The sequence below is a fragment of the Schistocerca serialis genome, chromosome 2 (assembly GCF_023864345.2).
Source record: "Schistocerca serialis cubense isolate TAMUIC-IGC-003099 chromosome 2, iqSchSeri2.2, whole genome shotgun sequence".
Taxonomy (NCBI): domain Eukaryota; kingdom Metazoa; phylum Arthropoda; class Insecta; order Orthoptera; family Acrididae; genus Schistocerca; species Schistocerca serialis.
In genome coordinates this window covers 403,652,783-403,678,468 of record NC_064639.1, presented here as the reverse complement: position 1 = coordinate 403,678,468, position 25,686 = coordinate 403,652,783, and positions in this window count along the sequence as shown.

The window sequence follows — 25,686 nt, the reverse complement described above, 5'->3', positions numbered from 1 at the left end:
TCTACCACATAATCTCAAGTTATGACGGTTCACCTTTCCATTAAAATGGAATGTTGCCTCGTCACTATAGACTAAGCGTGGAAGAAAACTGTCCTCCTCCATCTTGCCAAGAACGAAATTGCAGGACTCCACACGTTGTTTGTCACCTTCAAATGTTCAAATGTGTGTGAATTTCTAAGGGACCTAACTGCTGCGGTCATCGGTCCCTAGACTTATACATTACTTAAACTAACTTATGCTGAGAACAACACACACACCCATGCCGGAGGGAGGACTCGAACCTCCGACGGAAGTGGCCGCGCAGTCAGTGACATGGCGTCTCTAACCGCGCGGCTTGTCACCTTCACGAAGAGCTTGCAGTAGCTGAATTTTGTATGGTTTCATGTGTAAACGTTGACGCAACACAAACCAGACGGACATCGTGGGCATGTTGAGCTGTCTATCTGCACGCGAACGGATTTCTGCGGACTGAAACTATGGCGGATGCGTTCGACGTCTGTGGTAGACACTCGGGGACGGCCCGGCGATTTGCCTTTACACAAACAACCTGTTTCTCGAAATTTTTCATGCCATCATCTAATTCTCCTTGCTGTAGGAGCATCCACACCATGCCTAGTATGAAAGTCACGCTGAACAGTTATTACTGACCCGCACTGCGCAAGCTGAAGCAGGCGCACACTGCTGTTACCTAGCTGGAACCGTGCAAAAGTTGAGAGTTTGCTCTTTCTAACAGAACGTTGTTTACGCACATATTTCAAATAACATAATAGTTACGATTATTTTAATCGGATGATTCCTTTTGATACACCTAATATATCCTAGTAGTACGAAATTTAAGTACATTAAATTTCCTACAAAAAAGGCACCGTTCATTTTTTCTGTAGGATTAATAGTTTGCACGTGTCGAGTGATAGAATTTGAAAATCTTATGCGCGGTATTTGAAGGCATTGCGGGTTGCATACAATCCACTGATAGGGGTAGCTGAATCGCCCTGTATTTGACTCTTGCATATGGAGGGCATCGTGTAAATAAGGCTCATTATAGGGTCCTACTTTCAGGGGCGAACATTTAGATAATGTAGTAGCTTATTGCGACTGGTAATTACTCCATAAGCAACTAAATGACGGGGTAACAAGGTCCAACATAAAGCGCACATTTGAGATGCTTCCCCTCATATAACTTTCGTATCCCCTTTGACTGCTACAAGATCTATTAGCTTTGAGTATTATCGCCACGTTAGTTAGTTGCAAGTCATAGTCAATTACAATTTCGCTTTCGTACTGCAGACACGACACAGTATTTTTTTCCATGTCCCACGAAGAGAGTACAGCTCCGGACATACGATTCTACTCAGCCCATTATCTACACATCCTCCACACGTCTTACGAGCTTGTACGGATAACTCACAAACAAGTGGGAAAATCGCAAATCTATCACATGATTGTTTGTAATATTACGCTATTTCTATAGTAACAGTGTATTCGTGAAATGTACTATGTATCGAAACTGCTATATTCTCTTGAGACAATATCTCACTATAACGAAGACTAAAATCAACCACAAGTATTTATTAATTTTAGCAGAACAGCACAGCGCAACACAGCTGTAGGAATGGCAAAATAAACGCATATAGCACCAACGCGGAATGTAGAAGATTATTCAATTACACAATGCTGCCTTTCACGGGCGGTATTTGCGTCCTAGGTGCATTCTGTGTCATGAGCATTCGGCCTGGCTCAAGGCATATTTCTATGTCCAAACTTTTATCTCCGAAAGTTGGAGATGTCCTCAGACGCTATAAAAAATCAGATAGCAGTTACAACATTAAATAAGCTCAGCGAGCCAAACTATTTGTCCGTATCTGGGTCGGGACGTCATCAGAGAGCTAGTTTATATATGAAACCGCTATCTGAATCTTTATAGTCTCCCATGAAGTCTCCAGCGCAGGAAAACGAAAAGTTAGGCAGAGAAATGTGCCACGTTCCGTGACCTAATACCCGTGAAAGAAAATTCGCCAAAGATTATTCAGTTGTTGAAATAATGGTAAAAAGAGATCGACCAAACCTTCTACTTAACAAAACTTTTTATTGTCACTAAAGATTGCTTCTACGTATGGAGTGAAAGGGTATTATGTAGAAGAGATTGGCTAAACACTTCTGACATCGTGAACGTGATTTTAACGTGTTGATACGCATTGAGCACTTGTCATCGGCGCAATAATATGTGCACATAGCAGTTATTTTAAAATCGATATGCTGGCTTCTAATGTAGCTCACGATACTAACATGACGTACATTGCATAGCATCAGTTACTGTACTGATGGAGATTACAGAGAATTGTCGAAAACATTCACCTATACGAATAAATGATTTTAGCAAGATTGGCAGTTGATAATTTACTCAGTGTTCATTGATTAAATAGTTTATTGTCGTGTGATGTTAACTTTTTAGTGGACGAAACATGCAACTGCACGGTTGTTCTAATAAATAGAGTGGAAAATATGCGCTAGTTGTTCTGTAAATGTGGGCACGAGATTAGCCGTTATCGTCGGTGGAGTCACGGCCCCGTAATGCCGACTTTCGCTCGGATAGCATCTCGGCCGGCTGAAGAGTGGCCCAGTTGTGGAGAGGGTGAACGGCCGCTGTGAGGACACAGGCGGCCTTTTAACGGCGCACATTCCGCAGGAGAGGCGCCGAGGACGGCGGCTTCCGGCGCGGCGCGGCGCCGGACACAGAGGGCCCTCACGGCCGCCTCGAGGGCCCTCCTCTCCACCTGGCGGGCCCGCGCCGCGCCACCGCCGCCTAATGTAATCCGCCACGAGCCGCGTAAGCCGCCGCTATAGGAGCGCCGGATCACCCACTAACGACACCACCGCTACTTCATCCTGTTACTACCAGCGCTGCCAATCCACGTAATTAACACTGAGCACGAAAACATACACTGAAGCGCCAAAGAAACTGGCATAGGTATGCCTATTCAAATACAAAGATATGTAAACAGGCAGAATACGGCGCTGCAGTCGGCAACGCCTATACAAGATAACAAGTGACTGGCGCAGTTGTTAGATCGGTTACTGCTGCTACAGTGGCAGGTTATCAAGATTTAAGTGAGTTCGAACGTGGTGTTATAGTCGGCGCACGAGCGATGGGACACACTATCTCCAAGGTGGCGACGAAGTTGGGATTTTCCCGAACGACCATTTCACGAGTGTACCGTGAACATCAGGAATCCGGTAGAACATCAAATCTCCGACATCGCTGCGGCCGGAAAAAGATCCTGAAAGAACGGGAGCAACGGCGACTGAGGACAATCGTTCAACGTGACAGAAGTGCAACCCTTCTGCAAATTTCTGGTCATTTCAATACCGGGCCATCAACAAGTGTCAGCGTGCGAACCATTCAACGAAACATCATCGATAGGGGCCTTCGAAGCCGAAGGCCCACTCGTGTACCCTTGATGACCGCACGACACAAAGCTTTACGCCTCGTCTGAGCCCGTCAAAATCGACACTGGGCTGTTGATGTCTGGAAACATGTTGCCTGCAATCCATGGACCCTGCATGTCAGCAGGGGACTGTTCAAGTTGATGGAGGCTGTGTAGTAGTAAACCACACGATAAATTCGGATACTTCCAAGTAAAGCAATTCAGTTGCTTTTGGAGCAAAATAATGTACGACGGTTGAAGCAAGGAGACAGACTAGCACAGGAAAAGTCATTCCTTTCCAAAGCAAGTCTACTAGTATCCAACGTAAATTAGGAAACAATTTATGAAAAAAGGCGTTTGGACCACAGCGATGGAACACAGCATTCTATTGAAGCGAATAACGGCCAGTGGGAAAAACGGAAAAGATGAAAATCGAGGCGTTTAAGACAACGTACTACAGAAGGATGTTGAAAATCGGGCGTGACTATGAGAACTGACAGGTTTTCCGCAGAATCGGCGAAGGAAGGAATATACTTGCAAAAAGGGATTAATACGTAATGTGCCTCGGGCATGGATGTGTGTGGTGTTCCTAGGTTAGTTAGGTTTAAGTAGTTCTAAATACTAGGGGACTGATGACCTCAGATGTTAAGTCCCGTAGTGCTCAGAACCATTTGAATCAATTTGACATTTTCCGCAGTATCTTAAGGACGTTCGCTTCGTTGCACAAGTGAATAGTTTCTGTTACTGGAGCGCTCATAAAACGAAGTTATTCGTTCCGTCTGTAATGTCTTAGATACTGCAGAATAATCCTACTCACGAGGACTTAGCGGCACAGATGAAATTTGCTGTTTACGCGTTCTGTTCCACTTGCTTCCTAATATCGGGCAATCCAAAGAATGTCTGTCTCGGACGCAGCTGGCTCGTATCCTGTTGATGTAAATATCAGTCGCGCAAATATGGACAAGAGACATAGTTCCTCATTGCACACCATTGTCAATTTTAGGTCCGTAGCTATCTGTGATGTTCTGTGGGGTGATACAGGGGTCAGTGTTGGGGACTACTTTATTTATTTATCTTTCCGTTTGTTAACATTCTGGCCGAAAGAATATGAAATGAGGTTCAAGCAACCATAGGACCAATACATCTTAGCGACCGAGGAACAAGAGACTGAAATGATCAAGATTGTTGAACACTTGTCCCGTCATGTGCACCGAGCGAGCTGGCGACTTGGTTAGGATAGCGGACTCGCATTCGAGAGAAGGCGTCAAATAATCGCCCGGCGAGCCAGATTTGGGTATCTCTTTGTTTCCATAGTTCACTTGGGGTGAATTACTCGATAGCTGTTTTAAACAATAAACAAACCAATTCCCTACCCGCTGATTTACAGTCAATGCTTGCGCTCTGTCCCCAGTCATGTCGCCGTCAATGGGGTGTTTAATTCTATGCAAATATACTTCCCGCCAGACTGGAGTCACTAACAGCACAACCTGTTCGGGCACACCGTAGCAGTTGGAAGTTTCAAGCACGGGTTTCAAGAAACTTTGGAATGCTGCTAACCCCGAAAAATGTGAATTGTTTGTCTTAAAGCTTCTAAAGATGAAACAGTTTAAGACAACAGCCTCTAGAAGGATGCGCGTGTGAGTAACTCTATCGAATTTGTATAACAAATTGTTAACAGCGATAAGAATCTGCAATCAATGTACGTACATTATTTTACGCGCTAGGCTGGCCTGAATTTATAAAATTATTCAAAGACATACAGCAACCCGCCACTTTCTGCACAGCTTTATAGACGCCAAGAAGCGTTTCACGCTTTCATTCGTCTTCAATTGGCGTCATACATTTATACCTTCGTCAATATAATGTTTTAGCGATCACCTTTCGAACGCTGTAGCTACTTTCGTTCTGTAATTTGTAGCTCCTTTTTCCACCTTTGCACGCATAGCACTACGAATTTTTAGGTTCACTGAGGCAGCGTAGCAAATGCCATGTGGGCGCCTAATTAGCCACCATACGGCATTCGTCTCTTCTGGGGACCGGTGACAGTTGTATTATACGTCATAGCGTTGAAACCAAGCCGTAACTGTGGTTGGCACGTGCAACAAAATCGCATTGTCCACACTTTCATTCAAATTTCTGAAGCTAGAAAATCCTGTTCAATATAGATTTCTATAAGCGAAGGGCCTTGCCGCAGTGGTAACACTGTTTCCCGTCAGAGCACCGAACTCGATGTTGGGCTAGGTTAACACCTCGATGGGTGACGATTCAGGTTTGCTGAGCGTTGTTACCAAGCGCGGTGCACCCAGCGCTTGTGAGGCCAATTGATGGAGAAGTAGCGGTTCCGGTCACGAAAACTGACAACGGCGGGGAGAGTGGTGTGCTGACCACATGCACCTGCATATCGACATCCAGTGACGCCTATCAGCTGAGGGTAACACGGTGGTCGGTCGGCACTGCTAGGCTTTTCGTGGCCTATTCGAAAGGAGTTGACATACCATCAAGCAAATTTAACAAATTTTTCACAGCACACAGTGAGCAGCAAAATTCACTTTGCAATATCAAATCTGTCGTCCTGTTTACTCGGGGTCATACAAAGTGCACAGCATACCAAACTGGAACACAGCAGAAGGTGTACAGTCCCCGTACAGAGTGGGCGTGCCGTAATACAAATGGGGAGAAACCAGGCGACGGACCGGCGACGGTGTCTCAGGATCGATGCCCAGGGCGGCGTGGGCAGAAATGTCATCGCCTTGCTCGCCTCGCTACTCAGGGTAAATAACACTTTTTACGACAGCGGGAGGACAGCTCCGAGTAATGCAACCAGGAGACCTCCGAGGCAATGACATATTCCTGCAATCACACAGGAGCGATTACGATTACGATCAAAAAAGGACGTGTGCCGCAGATGCCCAATTTCGAATGACAAAAAATCGAAGGTTCCTATTCATCATTTAACATCTCAAGCTCCCTCACAGTAATGAGAGCACTTTTCGAAATGAAACAGTCTTCTGCCTGAAAGATCGAGTTTTGTAATATATTCAGCAGTAAAGAAAGTCCAAAAAGTACGTGAAACAAAATTTTTGCGACTGCTTTATTTCGGTATACTCTGGAGTGAAATTCACAAGTAATAGCAGAAACTGATAAATGTTTCTTCGGCAGCGAGGCTGGAGGCAGCTACATCAATGGTAGATAGATCTCCACACCTTTGTTCTTCTCCACCCGCCACTCTTCGTACTTATTTATTTATTTACTCATACATTCATTCATAAATTCTTGTCCTATACTTCTCATCAGCCGCGCGGGATTAGCCAAGCGGTCTAGGGTGCTGCAGTCATGGACTGTGGGGCTGGCCCCGGCGGAGGTTCGAGTCCTCCCTCGGGCGTGTGTGTGTGTGTTTGTCCTTATGATAATTTAGGTTAACTGGTGTGTAAGCTTAGGGACTGATGACCTTAGCAATTAAGTCCCATAAGATTTCACACACATTTGAACGTTTTACACTTATCATCACAAAGGAAGACGCCTAGGAATATAGAATGAGTCAAAATATAAATTAATACAGAAAAGCAGGTCTCAGAAACCACAACTGTAGACAGAGTTGCCAATTAACTATTACTAGCCTGCAGTACTCCAATTAGCAGCAGATAGCCTGTGAATGGAAATAAAACATCCAACAGAAAAACTGCACTGTAAGAATATCTGTTGCATTATTCATTGCACTAAGGAAGAACTGTAGGGTTGGTGCATAAGTTCGTATCGTTTTTTCGTAAGTTCAATAAACACAACAGGCACACATAACAGGGACTTTATTCATCAATAATATATTCTCCTTCACTATTCATAACAGTCGCCAACGCTGGTATAACTTTCCGATTTCGTGACTGCAGAAATCACGTGGTTTTGAGGCAAAGAATTCGTAGAGCCGTGTTCGGGGCGCATTTTCATACGGAAAGGAAGTTCCTCTAAGGTTGTTGGAAAGAGAGTGGAAAAGGTGAAAAAGTGAGGGTGCAGGGTCAGGTGAATAAGGTGGGTATGGAATGACTTGCCGACCCAACTCCCGTCTAGTGATTTTTTGTCAGCCGAGCAGAATGCGGGCGAACGTTATCGAGGAGTAGTATCACTTACCGCAGTTTTCCTCGCTGCGTTTCTTGGGTTGTGTCTGCAACACGGTTGTTGTTGGCAATAAATGTCAGCAGTGATGCTCACACCTCGGGGATACAGTTAGTAGAACACTACACCGTCGTTGTTCCATCAGATGCACAAAATTATCTTTTGTGGATGGGCGGAGGTCTTTGTACTGCTTCGCTGGGGCTCAACTATTCCTTTCTTTATCCTATTTTAACATAAAGACAAGATTTCTCGCCACCAGCAACGATACAGGATAGGTATGGTCGTTGTTGTTCACGAGATAATTGATAACGAGCAAGCAGAGATGCACACATGGCATGCAAATGTTGCACGATAGTGAAATGATCATAGTTCATAACACCTGCCATTTCACAAGTACACTGCCGTGGATCACTGTGCATTGTTGGATTTAAACGATCTTTATCAAACACCGAAAGTCCTACTGAACGTGAAGAGTCACTAACGTCACAACGATCCTCCTTAAAACGAGCAAACCATTTTCTCGCCGTGCTCTGACCAATGGCATTATCCCCGCACACGGCGCAATGTTTCTGGCTGCCTCCGCAGCTGTCACCCTTCTACTGAACTCAAACAGAGAAATATGTCGGAAATGTTCGGATTTCTCCACTTGACACTCAATTTTCTAGCGTCCACAGCTCCATTCACTACCTCCAAATGACAAAATGACAATATGTAAACTAAATAGCTACATTAAACTACAAAAAAAAAAAATGACAACCGATAAGTAAACCTATAGCAACCGAAATATCAACATGGAAAAAAAATCTTACGAACTTAATCACCAACCTAATATTTACTTAAATGTAACTGCTCCATATTTACGTGAGTTCAGTGGTAATAGAAATGTACATCTGTACAATGCTTAGTTCTTATCCAATAAATAATTGAAAGTATTCCCGTACTTTATGTACAGCCCGTATATATACAACAAATATATCTTAAAGAAAGAAAGCTGAATGGTTGCGGAAAAAAAAGCTGAATGTCGTGACATAAGGCTAACCGTAAGTCGGCTGATCTACTTCACATTTATGTACACGTTACAGAAAACCTAATAATTCTGCTGTCATTTACTGTAGCGGTTTACATGCTGTTTGATGACGAAAACTAACGTCCACACAGCTAAACCACGAAGTTCGTACAATTTTCCGCGCCACGATGATGCCTCGTACGTGAGCATTACGTTTAACTGCCGCACTGCGAAATGGAGTTGCTGTCTACAAACTCGTTTCGTTTCTTGTTGGCTCCCGAACTGGTCGCCCTGGAGTTGCGAGCTGTCCTCCAGAGCTTAGAGGAGCTTATGGCGAGTTCGAAGTTCGCTCCCGCACAAAAAATCTGCGATGAGATGCCCTGCGACGCAGGCCCCTCGGCCTCGCGACCGCAGCCGAGCAGCTCCTTCAGTAAAAGAGAAGAAAACGGGTATCAGACGCGACGTCACGTGTGAAACTCACACTTGGCAACGTGCCACGGAGGTTAACGCGATTCACCTCGCTTATTCTTATTCCGAAGGCCGAACGCTTAACGGGCAAAGAATACCGCAAAGCACGCGTGATGAAGGTCGCACCGCGCTGGATGAAGCTCATAACGTCACTCGGGCTGCGTCTTACAACGCTGAGTGGGCGTACCGCTAACGAAAAACACTTGCTGACGTTACTCTTAAGGCAATATTACTTTCCTACACTTACGATGATGAGCTGACGATGATAACAATAGCTTTGTTTGGACGATCTGACTAAAATATTGCGAGAAGTGTGTCTTTAAAGTTAATTCATAACTGCAGATATCGTCCACTGAAGTCTGTATTAAATATATAATTAATGTATTCTGCCCTCCCCTCCTTATACACATGTTCGTACGAAGATCATTAAATCATTTTATAAGTTTGTTCTTAAAAAGTGGTATAAAAGAAAGGAAGTAGCTAAAGACAAACGGTATAAACACTATGACAGACAAATGTGGCTTACTGATCGCTGACATAAAACATGCCCCGGCCACTCTGCAACATTCTACAATCTGCTTTTAAAAGTTCAGGCACATGGCAAGACAATACTGTATTTAAAGAGCTAGCATACGCCTCTCTCCCAGCTACATTAGAAATGGGGACGTCATTTACATTCACAGGTTGTCTATAGTCCATAAAGAGGACAATAAACAACATCAAATCTACATGCATCGAATATTGGAAAAAATGCGTTCTAGTAGCGTAGAGATCGGGCTCTTTTAAAACAAAACTGGTGGTGTTAATAAGAGTTTTACTGAATGCTGTTTAATGCTCAACAGATTTACGTTAATATGCCTAAAAAAAATTCAGTATTTAGTACATTTCCCACTGGTTTTCTTGAGAGGCTGGATTCTTCACTACAGTAACTCAACCAAAAATCCACAAAACGTTGGCTCCATTTCGAGGTACAAGATATGCACTATCTTCTCTATCAACTCTACTGCACATGCGCAGCAATACTAGCGTAGCTTTACTGACACAACCAATCAAATATTTTAAATAGATTCACATTGGGAGAGTTTGCTGTCCAGCCAGATCATTCAGACACTAGTGTTCAACCCTTTATCGATGGAACTGGCTTTTTCATACTGAAAGACACGTGGTCCAATCCGTGCTACTGAAATTGTGCCTAGCTGTGTTCATTACTCCTTTTCAGTGATTTTAGCGTACAATTGACTGTGCCTGTATATATTTTTATCCTCTCAATCGCTTTGAAACAAAAAGCACACGACACCATAACACTTTAAGAAATCTTTTTGTTGTTCAGTTTCTCTCCAGTCTCGATCCTTAGTCTGAAGCCAACATCACGCCATACACAATAAAAAATTTTTCGTCAGAGAAATTTCTCTCACACTGTCTTCATACGCGCTTACGAGCTGGCTCCTCGCTGCGATGTGTTTCTTAGTCAACAAAGGATTCCAATTGGGAGTCTTCTTCATGATATTCGTCTTTGAAAATCGTCTAGGTACTGTCTAATAGTGGAAGCAATCGAGCGAGAACCTATTTTTCACTCTCTCTTTGCTAGCATTTTTACTGACCTGAACAGTCTAGGACTTGCGTTTTTCCTACCAGCACATCTGTGTCGCAAACTCGATATTACATTATTGCTCTTATTTTTTAAAATGTTTCCCATTGTTTTGTGATCAATGAACAGTTCCTTCCAGTTTTCCATCTTGAATTTCCTGCATTTTTTGGGTTTTTCCTCTTCGGTGAAATATCCTTCTATCTTTCCATAATCAAAAACGAAAAAGTTTAGGTTACACGTTCTGCAGGGACAATTTACACATATTTAAATCCATAAAAACGACATAACAATTGCGTTTAAAAACAATGAATACACACTGAAACTTACTGTTCCTTGTTTTCACTCCAACCTAACGGAAAAAAAATTATTCACACTACAGTTACTATTAACAGGTACAAAATGTCACAAGGGAATATTGCTATGCCGCCTAATAACACTTTCCAAACTATTTAGAAATTGTAAATATTACACAGCTTGGCCGGCCGGAGTGGCCATGCGGTTCTGGGCGCTACAGTCTGGAGCCGAGCGACTGCTACGGTCGCAGGTTCGAATCCTGCCTCGGGCATGGATGCGTGCGATGCCCTTAGGTTAGTTAGGGTTAATTAGTTCTAAGTTCTAGGCGACTAATGACCTCAGAAGTTAAGTCGCATAGTGCTCAGAGCCATTACACAGCTTGTCAACAAGACTTCCCAGTCCTAGTGAAGTACACTTATGCAAAGTTTTAAATCCCGCAAATAAAATTCACTTCGTAAAAATATAATTTTAAATCTCTTGATAAATGGTTGTGACTAACGTAGTGCTCTAAAAATACATACATTCAAGCAAAACACAGAGTAAAGTGAAGTGAAAGAAGAAAATATTGCGATTCAACTAAGAGGGCATATTTTTTTGGACCATAGCAACAATGCCGTCAATACAGAAATCAAATTTCAGGAGGCAACACAATATATAAATTATTCTTATCGTGTTTAATAAATAAAAGACGTTTAACATCGGCATGTTCTTCATGATAATAATTCAGCACAGACACCGAGATTATCCTTCAGAATGACATTTATTCGAGTGCAAAATCCGTCCAAGAGCAGACACACTGAAGCATTCCATAGGCTTATCAAAGTATGTACGCGTTCGAGAGACATGTATAAATGGTTTAACTGTTTACACATATGCAACTTTAAAACAATTTACTACGTATAGTGAATTTCCAGTGAAACCAAGTGAATATTTTATCCATAATGGATGTGTGAAACATAGTGGTTGTCAAAATAAAATAATACCGACCACACCCTACTGTTACGTTTCCATTTATTTAGAAACCGATTAGCGCTATGTCAGTTTCGACGCTCTCTTCGCTAATTTTCGGTCGTGGTACATACATTTACTGTAGAAAATTTCTATGTTTACCTTGCTGTTGCACGTTTACGCATGCGCGCTTTGCTGCAATGTTGATTGGGTACACGGATATTTGAACGTGAAACAGCATCACAAATACAGAAATGTTTTGTGTGTGTGTGTGTGTGTGTGTGAGCTCTGAGAATGAGTCACGGGATTTTGAAAACAGAATGACTGACGAATATCTAAATGAATGAAACTTCTTGGCAGATTAGCTAAATAAATATCAAACAAGCGAACGGGTGCGGTATGTTTCACCTCCTTTAGAAACAATGTTGACCTAAACAAATCAGAGGTAGAGTACTTAAAGCTACAAGAAAATGAAGCCACCAACACACTTCGTTAACAAACACAATGAACAACAGCGAAGCCTTGTTTTATTGCTGGCGGCATTCTAAACCTACTCTTGCAACTTTCTTAACCAATTTTAAAATACACAAAAACGACGCCGTTCAAGACGCTGCAAACTGCGACAATGAAGTTCATTTCATTAAAAACTTAACTTGCGGAGCCACCAGAAACTTCTGAAGGAGCCGACCGCTTTCGAGGGAAGAGCAAAGCGGTCCAAGTCTTTATTAGGGAAGAAGATTGGAACTGGTCGATAAGGTTCTTAACAGTGTTAAAACTGAATGAATTTCGGCAGAATACGAAAAGAGCAGAGTCCGCGATATACCAATTCGGCTGAAACAGACGGCGACGACAACCAGGACTTGCTTGAACAGTGAGACAAGAGCTTTGCTCATTAAGCGGCAGAGCGAGACAATCCCGATGACTCCGAAAGTGGCTTCCCCTTTCTCATCCAGCCGTAGAACAACTACGAAACGAACAATAACTTAACCTGGAGAACATCCTAAGCGGTGATGAAAGTACATAAAATCCTGGAGCATCGAGAAACTTAAGGCAAATGACGTGCAGGGTTAATATGAAAATGGAACATGTAAAATGTGGATTATACAGTTGCATTTCGCTGAAACCGATATTCGAGTGTTCATTAAAAGAGGAGCCCTTACTACTTTTCCTATCTATGAATACTATTTGTAATACGACTGCAAAAATTATGAAATATACTGTTCCGTATATCCACTGGTAGTCTTTTTCTACAGTAGTTAACAGGAAAGCAACGGAAAAAATAATAATGTTAAGGCGTTTTCGAAGAAAGACTACACTTTGTGGCATAGCTATAACACATTTTCCTTTTTCATTCCACACGCGACAGTGGTAACATCTAGACATTTGTAATAGCCTTTTGAAGTCATAACGCAGAACATAGAGCGATGCACGAGGCTTTTCAGACTCATTACCTGACCTACATGTAGAACACTGTTACTTCATCTTGTTGTATAGTCTCTCGTATACTTGAAATATATAGTCAGTGAATGAAGATCAGCATTCTTTTCCTTCAACGCGTTATCCACGACCACGCACGAAAATAAATCGAAAAGGGGAGACGACGGTCCCGACAACACTATTCATCCTTTAAAGCGTTCGATGCCTGATGTGGCGTAGAACCGTAAACGCCAAACATCTTGCCATGTGCTACCGATTATATTCCGCTGACAGCTCCCACATGCGTTACGTTACAGTACAGACATTCATTGCCAACAGCAGTGGGTCGCTACTCAAAAGTTCAAGGACTTTGGTGTTAAAAGCCTGAAATGAATTACATTTCCACTGACTCATACACAACCGTAATAGGGCAGAGGGGGAGATAGAGAGAGAGAGAGAGAGAGAGAGAGAGAGAGCGGGAGGGGGGGGGCGGGGTATTTTCACGCTTTTGACTTACAGTTTGGAAAAAAAAAACAAGCGTAGCCGAGACTGTTCGATACCCGATGCATTGTCCTGCCCACTTCTTTTCAGGCAAATACCAGGCGAGCTAGTAAAGGGACAGAAGATATCCCAATTGGAAATATTTGAGATGGGATATCGTATTTCAACTGAGGGTATTTGCCATAACACCACTGGAAGTCTCCTGGAAAGCTTAATCGGATCGAGGAATTTTAAAGTTATTTCTGAGATAACACATCCCAGGCAATTGCTGTATGTTTGTAAGAAAACTTTGTCGATGACTTGCTTGACAAGTGCAACATATCTCCAGCTTTCGGTTAAAAGAAAAAATGTTCTCTTGCTTATTAGATACCGCAACCTAGTCGAAAGCCTTTTGCAAATCTCTGGAATACTTCAGATCCATACAATCAAGCATCAAACGTATTGCACACACATTCTGCCCTCGGTAAGCTTCCTCACGTCCAGGAAGAACTATCTTTTCCAAAATCCATGTACTTATCTGAATTAGAGTAACGTCTCCGCCGGAAGCTCACTACTCGATATCCAGGACAACACGAATACAGTGCAGTTCTATCTACACGCTAAGAAAAATTCTATTTTGCTTGAGTGTTTCTGCGAAATAATATTCTTCAGGCACTGCGACGCACGGCATCAAAAAGGCTCAAAAATTCGTAAAGGCATTCCATATTGGTGAAATATCAGCATTCATTGTTATTAGAATTCTGAATCATGACAAGTACAGGACAATATAAGAACTGCAACAAGCAGTAGTTCACGCAAAAATTTCCTCGTTCGCGAGTTTGAAATAGTTTGTAGCACAGAAGCGCTGTAATATGGCCTGTGTGTACTCGCAGTTGTACTGCCAACGACTGAGAGGAAATGGAATATTCCACACTAATATTTACTGTCGATATTGCATATTTCATGATGCTCGCAATTTGTTTCAAATAATAATTTGTTCTCATAACGTTGTTTCTCTCTTTTTACATATCGCTTAATGTCACGGCGCTCTGCAAGGCACTAATATCGGTTACACATTTCAATTTACGAACGCGGATTTGCAGCGGAGACCAACTGAGGAAAAATGCATTTCGAACACTTGAACCATCTCGCTATAAAAAGTTGCGGTTGCAGCGAACCGAGGAACGGGGATCTGACAACGAGAAACGTTGCTATTATCTCTCCGTAAAACTGCCAATAACGTTAAATATGACGGGTGATTTGTGCGTGAGTGCGTCTTATTGTAGCAGTAGATCCCTTGTTTAACCCTATTTTCACTGTCGCGGGGTCATACACGACGCCGGTAGAGACCAAGTGAGGCGAAATAAGAACGAGAAGACGGAATGCTCTCTACGTTTACACATCAAACTAAGGGGACAAACGTCATGCGGTAGCTCCTAATATCGTGTCGCAACTCCTTTTGCCCGGCGTAGCGCAGCAACACCACGTGACATGGACTCTTTTCAAGGCGTTAGAAGTCCCCTGCAGAAGTACTGAACCACGCTGCCTCTATAGCCGTCAATAAGTGCGAAAGTATTACCGGTGCACGATTTTGTGCACAAGCTGACCTCTCGAGAATGTCCTATAAATGTTCGATGAATGGTCATACAGTTCGCTCGAATTGTCCACAATGTTCTTCAAACCAGTCGCGAGCGACTGTGGCCCGGTGACATAACATGGTTTTTTGGGAACATTAAGTCCACGAATCGCTGCAGATGGTCTCCAAGTAGCCGAACGTAGCCGTTTCCAGTAAATGATCGGTTCAGGTGGACCAGAGGTCCCAGTCCATTCCATGTAAACACAGCCCAGGCCGCTATGAAGACACTACCAGTTGCACAGTGCCTTGTTGAAAACCTGGATCCGTGGTTTCGTGGGGTCTGTGCCATCCTCTTACGCCACCACAGTTCTTACCAACAGAAATTGGGACTCATTTGATCATGCCACGGTTATCCAGTCCTCCAGGGTCCAACCGATATGGTCGCGAGCCGAAGAGATCCGTTACAGGCGATTTCATGGCGTTAGCAAAAGAACTCGCGTAAGTCGTCTGCTGTCATAGCACATTAACATTGAATTTTGCCTAACGGATATGTTCGTCGTATGTCCCACATTGATTTCTGCTGTTATTTGACGCCGTATTCCTTGTCTGTTAGCAGTGACAGCTCTACGTAAACACCGCTGCTCTCGGTCGCTAAGTGAAGGTCGTCGGCCACTGCGTTGTCCGCGGTGAGAATGGTGTGCGCACCAGCACCGCCACCGACTCGTCCCGACACCCACACAATACCATTATCACGGTACAACGGGAACAACACCAGAGGATGAAAACACAAAAAAAGGGGAAATAGAAACAGCAAAAAGACCAGACAAAATGTAGGGAAAAGGCGGGGAGGACCTGCCGGTGTACATGCAAGCTCAAGGCCTCCATAACCAACTCCTACGTTAATTGAGGGTATCAAGTACCAGAGGAAAATTCAATCACTTATACCTGAGAGTACACACCACTTTCGCGAAGAAAACCGAGGACAGGCGTTAACCATGCGAGGGGTGTCCGCTAACACCCGAGATACAGAAGGCGGGACTCTCATGCGTTAGCTACAACTACCATTATGAGTTCAAAACCTGTTAAAATTCCCGTCGTGTTGCCCTTTACGTCGGAAATCTTTTCACATGAATCACTTGAGTATAAATGACAGATCCGCCAATGATTTGCTATTTTATACCTTACATATGCGATACTACCGTGTGTTTGTGTATAACGCTATCCCACGACTTTTGTCATCTCAATGTATACTGTTCGCGGCAAGCAACCGTATATCAAACGGAATGATTTCCTGAGTCCTATTTGCAAGTGTGGATGCTGCGCTGGAAGAACGATTGACGGTAACTTTCTGTGGGGTCCTGGATTTCACTAATTTTATCGTCGTTCTCTATACGCGAAATGTATTTTCGATGTACGAGGGTGAGTCAAATGAAAACCTTAAATATTTTTTTTAAATTATTATTCATTGTGCAGAAGTGGTACAAAGCTGTATCACTTTTCAACATAATCTTCCCCACGCTCAATGCAATTTTCAACATAATCTTCCCCACGCTCAATGCAAGTCCTCCAGCGCTTACAAAGTGCATAAATTCCTTCAGAAAAAAATTCTTTTGGTAGTCCGCGCAACCACTCATGCACCGCGTGGCGTACCTCTTCATCAGAACGGAACTTCTTTCCTCCCATTGCGTCTTTGGGTGGTCCAAACACATGGAAATCACTTGGGGTAAGGTATGGTGAGTATGGTGGATGAGGAGGACACTCAAAATGCAGGTCTGTGATAGTTGCAGCTGTTGTACGGTCCGTGTGGGGCCTTGCATTGTCATGTTGCAAAACGACACACCTGCTGACAGCAATCCACGTCGCTTGCAGGACGCAGATGATTTTTTAAGAGATCTGTGTATGGTGATAATGGTCCCTCTAGGCATGTAATGCTCCAAAATGAGGACTTCTTCGTCCCAAAAGAGAGTCAGCATAACCTTCCCTGCTGATGGTTCTGTTGAAACTTCTTTGGTTTTGGTGATGAGGAATGGCGCCATTCCTTGCTTACTCTGTTCGTTTCCGGTTGGTGGAAGTGAACCCAGGTTTCGACCCCAATAACGATACTTGCAAAGGAAGCCATCTCCTTCTCATTCAAAGCGCCGAAGAAGTTCTTCACAAGCATCAACACGTCGTTCTCTCATTTCAGGAGTCAGTTGCCGTGTCACCAATCTTACAGACACTTTGTGAAACTGGAGCACATCGTACACAATGTGGTGTGCTGCCCCATGACTAATCTGTAAACATGCTGCAATGTCATTTAGTGTCAGTCGGCGGTTTTCCATCACTAAGGGTTCAATTGCTGCAATGTTCTGTGGAGTCACAACTCGTTGTGCCCGACCTGGAGGAGGAGCATCTTCCACTGAAGTCACACCATTTGCGAACTTCCTACTCCATTCGTAGACTTGCTGCTGTGACAAACATGCATCACCGTACTGAACCTTCATTCATCGATGAATTTCAATAGGTTTCACACCTTCAATACGCAAAAACCGAATAACAGAACGCTGTTCTTCCCTGGTGCAAGTCGCAAGTGGGGTGGCCATCTTTATACTGATACTGCACTGAGCTGCCACCAGCAGGCCATTCTGCACGCTGTTTGTAGCACGCTTACCAACTTGCAGGATAACGGCGCGAAATTTCGGTTTGTTATTACAAATTTAAGGTTTTCATTTGACTCACCCTCGTAATAAAATGTTTCTTTTAATATACCAACACTGCCATTGATTACTTTCATGAAATATTATTTTATTTACATCCAGAAACATGTCTTTGAACTTAAGAGGTGAGAAAGGCAATTTTTAACTTATCATTGCTTGCATTTCGTTCCTCGCATGTTTTACTCAGTATTCAAGTTTCTCAGCCTCTGTCTTCACCTTCTGGCGTAGGCATCGGAGCGAACTGCACGATATCCGGATGTTGCTCTGTATGCCTATCATTGTAAAAAGAATTCACACATCTATTCGATTCACTGTCAGGCCACGAACACAGGCACTGATGTAAAACATATTGCGTAGAGCACCGCACAACAAAAGACATTAAAAGCAAGGTAAAACTTATTATGTGATTCATTTAGTAGATAGTCTTTAACTGAATGCACTCACCATTTATTGCAATTTCCTACGTTCAAGAATGTTACCATTTGCATCACCATTCGTGGCAGTCGGCGTTTAATATCGATGCTGGAGATAGAACTGAAAAAAGTAACGCAGTGCAGATACAAGTATTCTTCTCGTCGTAGCCACATGTATTCTTGAGAGAGAGAATCTTGCATTCTTTGGTGATGCAGTAACCGTTATTTCAATGTATGTATTAAATTACTGAAGTTGAGCGAGAGCAAAGCTTAATTAACACTTTTTATCAACATTCTTCTACGCTAAAACAGGGCCGGCCACGGCGTGCCAAACTTTACGCGGGCATACCGAGCGGGGCACGCCATGTTTCGGCTTTGCTCGTAACTTCCTGGAACTACTGGGTACCGTGCGACATTTCATTCAGTTATGCGGTCTGGCATTTTTCGGTCGGCACAACTCTCTTCAGTTCGGCAGAATCGTGGTGTCAGCGCTGCTTTATCCTTCACTGTTTTTAAGTGGTATGGAAGAAGTTCACAGATTCAGCGGATATTTGCACAAAAATAGACAGCGATCTATCGTCACAAGCATTTAAAAATGAATGGGGATGACAGAAGAGAGGGATGAGAATTCTCAGTGTCTACTATACAGTCGCTTATTTCTTATGAAACGATTTAGTTGACAACGAAAGAGCAACAAATTACAATGTTCGACACATGAGGTTCATTGTTCACTACACCACGAAGCACTTTGTGTTGAATTCGCAAACATGCAGCAAGTGAAAAAATTAGTGAGACGAACAGTAAAATTTGTAAAGTCACATACATTACTCCACTGTTGCTTGCAACAGTTTTCGATGGGACTGCAAGAATAATTGCAAAGTACATTGGTTAAGAGAAGGGGCATGCCTGGAACAATTTTTTATTTAAAGTTCGCTATTGTTGAATTTATGAAGGAAAAAGGAGTGGAGGAACGACAGAACATCCGGAATGGATTGCAGACCTCGCATTCTAAATGGACTTGACCACACTGCTCACAATAAGACATTCCAAGGTGAAAAACAATTCCTTTCTGGTGTGATGGGGATCCATTTAAAAAGAAAATCGCGTTAGAAGAGTCACATACTGACAAACACAGTCCAGTCTAAACTCAGTGCCCTTAAAGAAAACACGAGGTTTGAAGAATTCGTTGTGACCTTGAAAGGATTACGATAGTATCCAAAGTGGTTTGAGGACACTGTTATTCTTACATCTATTTTCGAGGTGTCTCAGAGACCGTTTCCCGTATCAGTTGAGATCGCCCTATGCACCTGCAGAAGTAACTGACTGACCTGCAAGGTAATTCCCGTTTTAATGACAAAATACGTTTAAGTTAAAACGGTCAAGGATTGCATTTCTCAGGTAGTTTTTCCACGTCTGTATAATGACGTTGCAAAAGTGCTACAGTATTTCGATCGACATATTTCTGTGAGACAACTTTTCTGGATTACGAAACTAAACAAGTCACGGTTACGTGGCAACTTAAGTACGAAAATCTGTGAAACCGTCTCCATCGGTTCGTATGCCGATGGTTTGTAAAACAATACTGAAAATTTGTTTAGCTTGTGACCTATGTTGTTAAGAAATGTGAGACATAAAGCCAAGTCGTATGCAATGCGAGTGCACAGTGATTTAAATGAGGCGCGCCCGCAGTTTTCCCCTCTTGCCCCTCCACGCGACCTGACAGCGTGGCGTGGTGGTGTGGGAAATCTGCAGCGATGCCGAGCGCCGTGGCACGTGCACGGCCATGGGCCGCGAGCCGAAATGTTGGCCGCCCCTACGTTAAAACGCATGAAACTCAAAGAAACTAATAATCTCTCTCTCACTAATTTTCGATCTTTTGCAATTTTCCAATTTAATAATTTGCAATTCTGTGTTCGTGGAGGCTACATTCATAACTGTTAGTAGATTCGGGGTGCAAGGTTCTCAGTACCGTATCAGCCTTTACCAGTGCTACATTCCTTTCATTGTGCCACTTCAAATCACTCTGGAGAGATACTCCTAGACATTTGATGCTGGTATCTGGTTACAGCGTCTGATCGCCGAACAAACGATATTGGATGTTTTCATCTTCTTAAGCGCGCTACATTACAGTTATTCGCGTTGAGGTTAACTGCCAGCCTTTTTGCTATACGCTGTTCATCTGCAAGTCTTTATGCGCTTCGAAAATATATTTCCAATGACTTGTCCACGACGTACGAGTACATAACTATTCTGTCTGTGAACAGCCTCAGATACCTACAAACGATGCGTGTCAGGTCATTTATAGATATCGAGAACGGAGCAACGTTGCTATCGCGCTTCTCTGAGTTACGCTGGCCGCTACTTTCGCCTCGGACGATTTCTGTCCAGTAAGATTTCTGTGTTCAACGAAGTCTCGCCGTCGATGAAATAATTTTGAAAGATTAAATTTAGTATTTAATCTTTCTTTTAACTACTATAGCTTCGGCATCGCCATTATGAAGGAGCAGCTAGACGAATCACTTTCAGTCACTTATTTTACTTAAGGCTACAGTTTCAAAGTGTCTTCTTTTTGTTTCAGCTCCACAAGTTATACACCTCTAAGGACTTCTACGAAAGGAGCGTTCAATGAATTCGAAAATAATGTTTCAAATTCACTGGACGCTTGTTTCACAGATGTCCTTAGGCCTGCTCGACTTCCTCCAGCTATTATTAATCGGCAAAGATTCGACTTCATTTAACCCGCCTATGCAGTTCCCAGCATTCGCTGGGAGCACTGGGCACAGAAGTAACTAGAGCGGCTTTCTTCCGTGGCGTGTGTCCGCATCTCCCACTCCTTGCGCATCTACAGCGCCTAGCGCAGCACCAGTCGCCCTACTGGTTTCCCTGTGTTTGCTTGTTTACTCGCTTCGTTATCTCGTCTTTCTAACTCATTTGCTTTGCATTTGTTAGTTTTCAAGTTAACTATAACCTGTTCATTTTACAACTGCCAAGGGCAGAACGCGGCACAAACCTCTGTTTACGTACAGACGGGACCATCGTCCGACAGTACTCGATAGTACCTGAACACACTGATGCACGTGCCTCGGCATTGTACAGTCACTTTATAATCGTAGCGCGTTACTACTTCCGCGTTTTCGTAGCGTATGCTGAAATGAATAGTGATCGCACAAATATAATTATCGAAGAATATGCTCAGATGGAAAGTGTTGATAAATAACAGTTCAGTTCTGTCGAGAAGAAAAAGCGAGAGATTTGCTTCTTTTCAAAATGGTAAAAATAGGATATTCCTGGTCGAGAAGGAGGGCATTGTACCATGGCGTGCACACTTTTTTAGAACAATGACACAAAACGACAAAGGTGCGAAGAAACCTAAAACTGTGATCTCAACACCAACTCCAGTTAATAGATCGTAAAACAACAGTTTTATTTTGATTGAACAGTCACCGGCAGTTCGTTAGCGTACCCGACGATAGTGAAATGTCTAATCGCCGAGATATTGCCCCCGTTGGACATTACAGCAATACATTTTTGGATTGTTCGATCAACAAATACGCCAGGAGAAAGTGAAAAACCACAACAATTTTGTTTTAATTTCGTACGCTTCTCTCTAAAAGAATGTATTAATAGGAATTGTAATAAACGCTCGCTTCATTTGTTAGACAGTAACGCAAGTTTTATTTTATTTTTTTGTTTCCTATGCTTTCCTGTAAACCGAAAGTACCGTAATTTCCTACAAGAACAGCTGCATAGTTCGACCGTAAAACAAGTTTTATTTTCCTGTAGTTCATTTCGGTTGTTTTTCCGTAGGCGTGTGTTAACAGAATGCATATTTGTTCTATTTGCTGCACTTATACCAATTACAGTTCACGAATCATGTTACATTTTGATTCAGCGCAATTATATCGCTCGCGTGTCATTCGAAACAACCAATAGCAGAACATGTCATCAGTTCGCAGCGCGCTGAGGTAAAACAGCTGTTGTAAAGTGAACAGATTGTCCAGAAATTAGCGAATAAACTCACTAATATTCGTACAGGTAACGTTGTCAAACACCAACAACAAAATAAATAGATAAAAAATTTAAAGAAATAAAACATACAGGCAGTGTCATGGATTAATGAATCCCGGCGTCTTTTCGCTTCATCAAGTTTTTCTTTCATTCCCATCTTCGGTTTGTATCGGCAGCATACGAAGAAAGGAAACACGAGGCAGCTCCCCGTACTCCACGTGGCAGGCGGCAATAGCCGCACACTTGGCGCGCAGCTCCCAACCTCGTCGCGGAGAATCTTCAATACATCTCGTATACGTTGAACCGCCAAAGAAACTGGCATACGTATGCATATTCACATACAGAGGTATGAAAACAGCCAGAATACGGCGCTGCGCTCAGCAACGCCTATATAAGAGAACATGTGCCTGGCGCAGTTTTAGACCGGTTACTGCCGCTACAATGGCAGATTATCAAGATGTAAGTGACACTGAACATAGTGTTGTAGTAGGCGCACGAGTCATGGGACACAGCGTCTCCGAGAGTGCGATGAAGTGGGGATTTTCCCGTACGACCGTGCAGTTGGAATGATACAGGACCCCTGACGTGCAATTAGAATGATATGGGACCCCTGATACCTGTATATATGACACAGGCAAATGAAGCGTAAGTAAGCATCCTGTCTGATCACCTGCGTCCATTCATGTCCATTGTGCATTCTGACGGACTTGGGCAATTCCAGAAGAACAATACGACAACCCACACGTCCAGAATTACTACAGAGTGGTTCCAGGAACACTCTCCTGAGTTTAAACACTTCCGCTGGCTACCAAAATCCCCAGACATGAACATTATTGAGCATATCAAGAATGTCTTTCAACACGCTGTTCAGAAGAGATCTCCACCCCCTCGTACTCTTACGGATTTATGGACAGCCTTGCAGGATTCATGGTGTCAGTTCCCTCCAGCACTACTTCAGACATTAGTCAAGTCCATGCCACGTCATGTTGAGGGACTTCTGTGTGCTCACTGGGGCCCTACACGATGTAAGGCAGGTGTACCAGTTTCTTTGGCTCTTCAGTGTATTTCCTCGACAATGGAAAGAGATATGACTCTCCTCCCACCGTTAACAAAATTTCGATATGTTAGCTACATTTCGTACGCAGCAACTTATGTCCTAAAATTCACCAGACGTAAACTGACCGGCGACTACATTGTTTTACTGCAAATTTTCCAAAATATGTGCGCTGTTGCACTTTACTTCGAAGTATCATAATAACCATGGGCCGTAATGCAAAGAATACAAGTTCATTATCAAGCTGAAACATGTGCCTACAAGTTGCCGGAAAACAACACGATCGTAACGAATAGTTTCTTCAAAATCGAATGAGGAAGACTGCATAGCGGAGAACACGTGCGCATTGCAAAACAGTGGTTTTGTTGTTGTTGCGAAAACTAAAAGTTTTACTGAGAAGCGCACTATAGAGTCGAATGTAGCTTTGCTTCATCTACATAAAACAATTTTGTTGAGGCAAATCGGCTGACACGAAATTTCACTCTCCGTGTATCGTGCGATAAATGTTGCTTGGAGCGACCAGCGCCTCAGCGGCTGTGGCTACAAGTGGAAGCGGGAAGCTTGACACACGTAGCTCGCCTCGAAAGCCACTCTATTTACTTCTGTGCTCTATGGCTGGAGACAGCATTACAGCTGTTATTGTCTGACAACTGCCGCCGTCGGGACGAAAGATCGGCAAAGTGAGCCGCTACCTCCCAGTCATAACAAGACGGCCGGAGGGGGAACGGCAAACGAAACAAAGCGAACGACAGAAACAACTTGCAAGTTCACCGACTCGGCAACGGCAACACCTTTAGCCCGCCTTCTCCTATTCAAGGTTCCCGCGGTCGGAAAACCGGCCCAGATTCGACAGTGAAACAGGAAGGAAGCGGCCGGAATACATGAAAAACCTCGATGGTTTGACCGAAAAATTGGGCAAAAAGCAATCGAATACGACATATGCGTGGTTACATTATTTCCGGCATCGCACGTGCGAAGATGTACTATGAAATATCAGTATTAAAAGCAACCCCTAGCACTTTTTTCCATCCCTTGTAACACACCAACGAAATTTGAAGAGTGACACTACGGGCAATTTTACGAGAGGTTCATTGATGAACTATCGGATGGTCGCCATTTAATTCAACTTTTGTTCTCTACAGCGGATAATAAACTCAATTAAACTAGCGACTCGAAATGCTTAAGTTTTAATGGTCATTAAACATAGACAATCGGTCGCCATCTAAGCAGTAAATGACCAAATTTCTACAAAACATTTCATTGTCACCTGCTAGGTAGTCATTATCCACACACTAGATTACAATCCAGTATTCTATTAATGGAAGAAGAAAATTATCCGATAATGCAGCGGCAATGATAATGAGGAACCTCATGCGTTCTAAATCGATGTCCCGAATACACTTGTATATGTACGACAGAGACGCGCTGTAGCGTCCAGCAAGGAATCGTTTCGAAGCCGTTTTTAAACAAATTAGCATTTACCTCCAAGTCTATTCATCCATTTGCTTTCAAGGGCAGTCATCCATAATCTATTTTTGAAGTTTCGTGCATTAATCTCATATTATTTGGTACAAAGATTTCTTTATTTTCCATTTCTAAGAATATCTTTCATTTCTAGGTTAAACTATTGATGACGGTTGCTTTCCGGGGCTGCTAACCGTTATTACGGAAAGAGATTTTTATTGCTGGTACTAATAAAAAACGGAAATAATGTTAATTAGATACTAAAGTATTATTGCTAGGAAAGTCAGAGTTAGCCTTAGATACACACAACAGTGTACTGTGCTACCCCCTTGTAAGAGCTACGCAACACACCGACATTACACAAGAGTGGAAATCAGTATAAAGGCTTGAGTATCTGCAGGAAAATTAACATTGTTGGTTGGAATAGTTACGCATAATGTATATGCAATAGCATGAAATAGAGTATACCGACAGAGGCAGCCAAATGGTATCGCATTTGATGTCAGTAGTACAATATATGACACGATAACAGCGATTCGGGTGGTAGATGGTGGGACTAGGTATAAAGGCAGTCGGATCTGTGGGGTGTTAATGGGTGCGTATATGCCTTTACTGCAGATAGGAAACAGGCAGCATTAGCGACAGCGCGTGTTTTTTGCATAAACCACGATTGTGACACTGCCAAGCGGAAAACAGTTATCACCTGATGAAAAAGCGAAAGTCGGCACGCACAAGGAAATGGG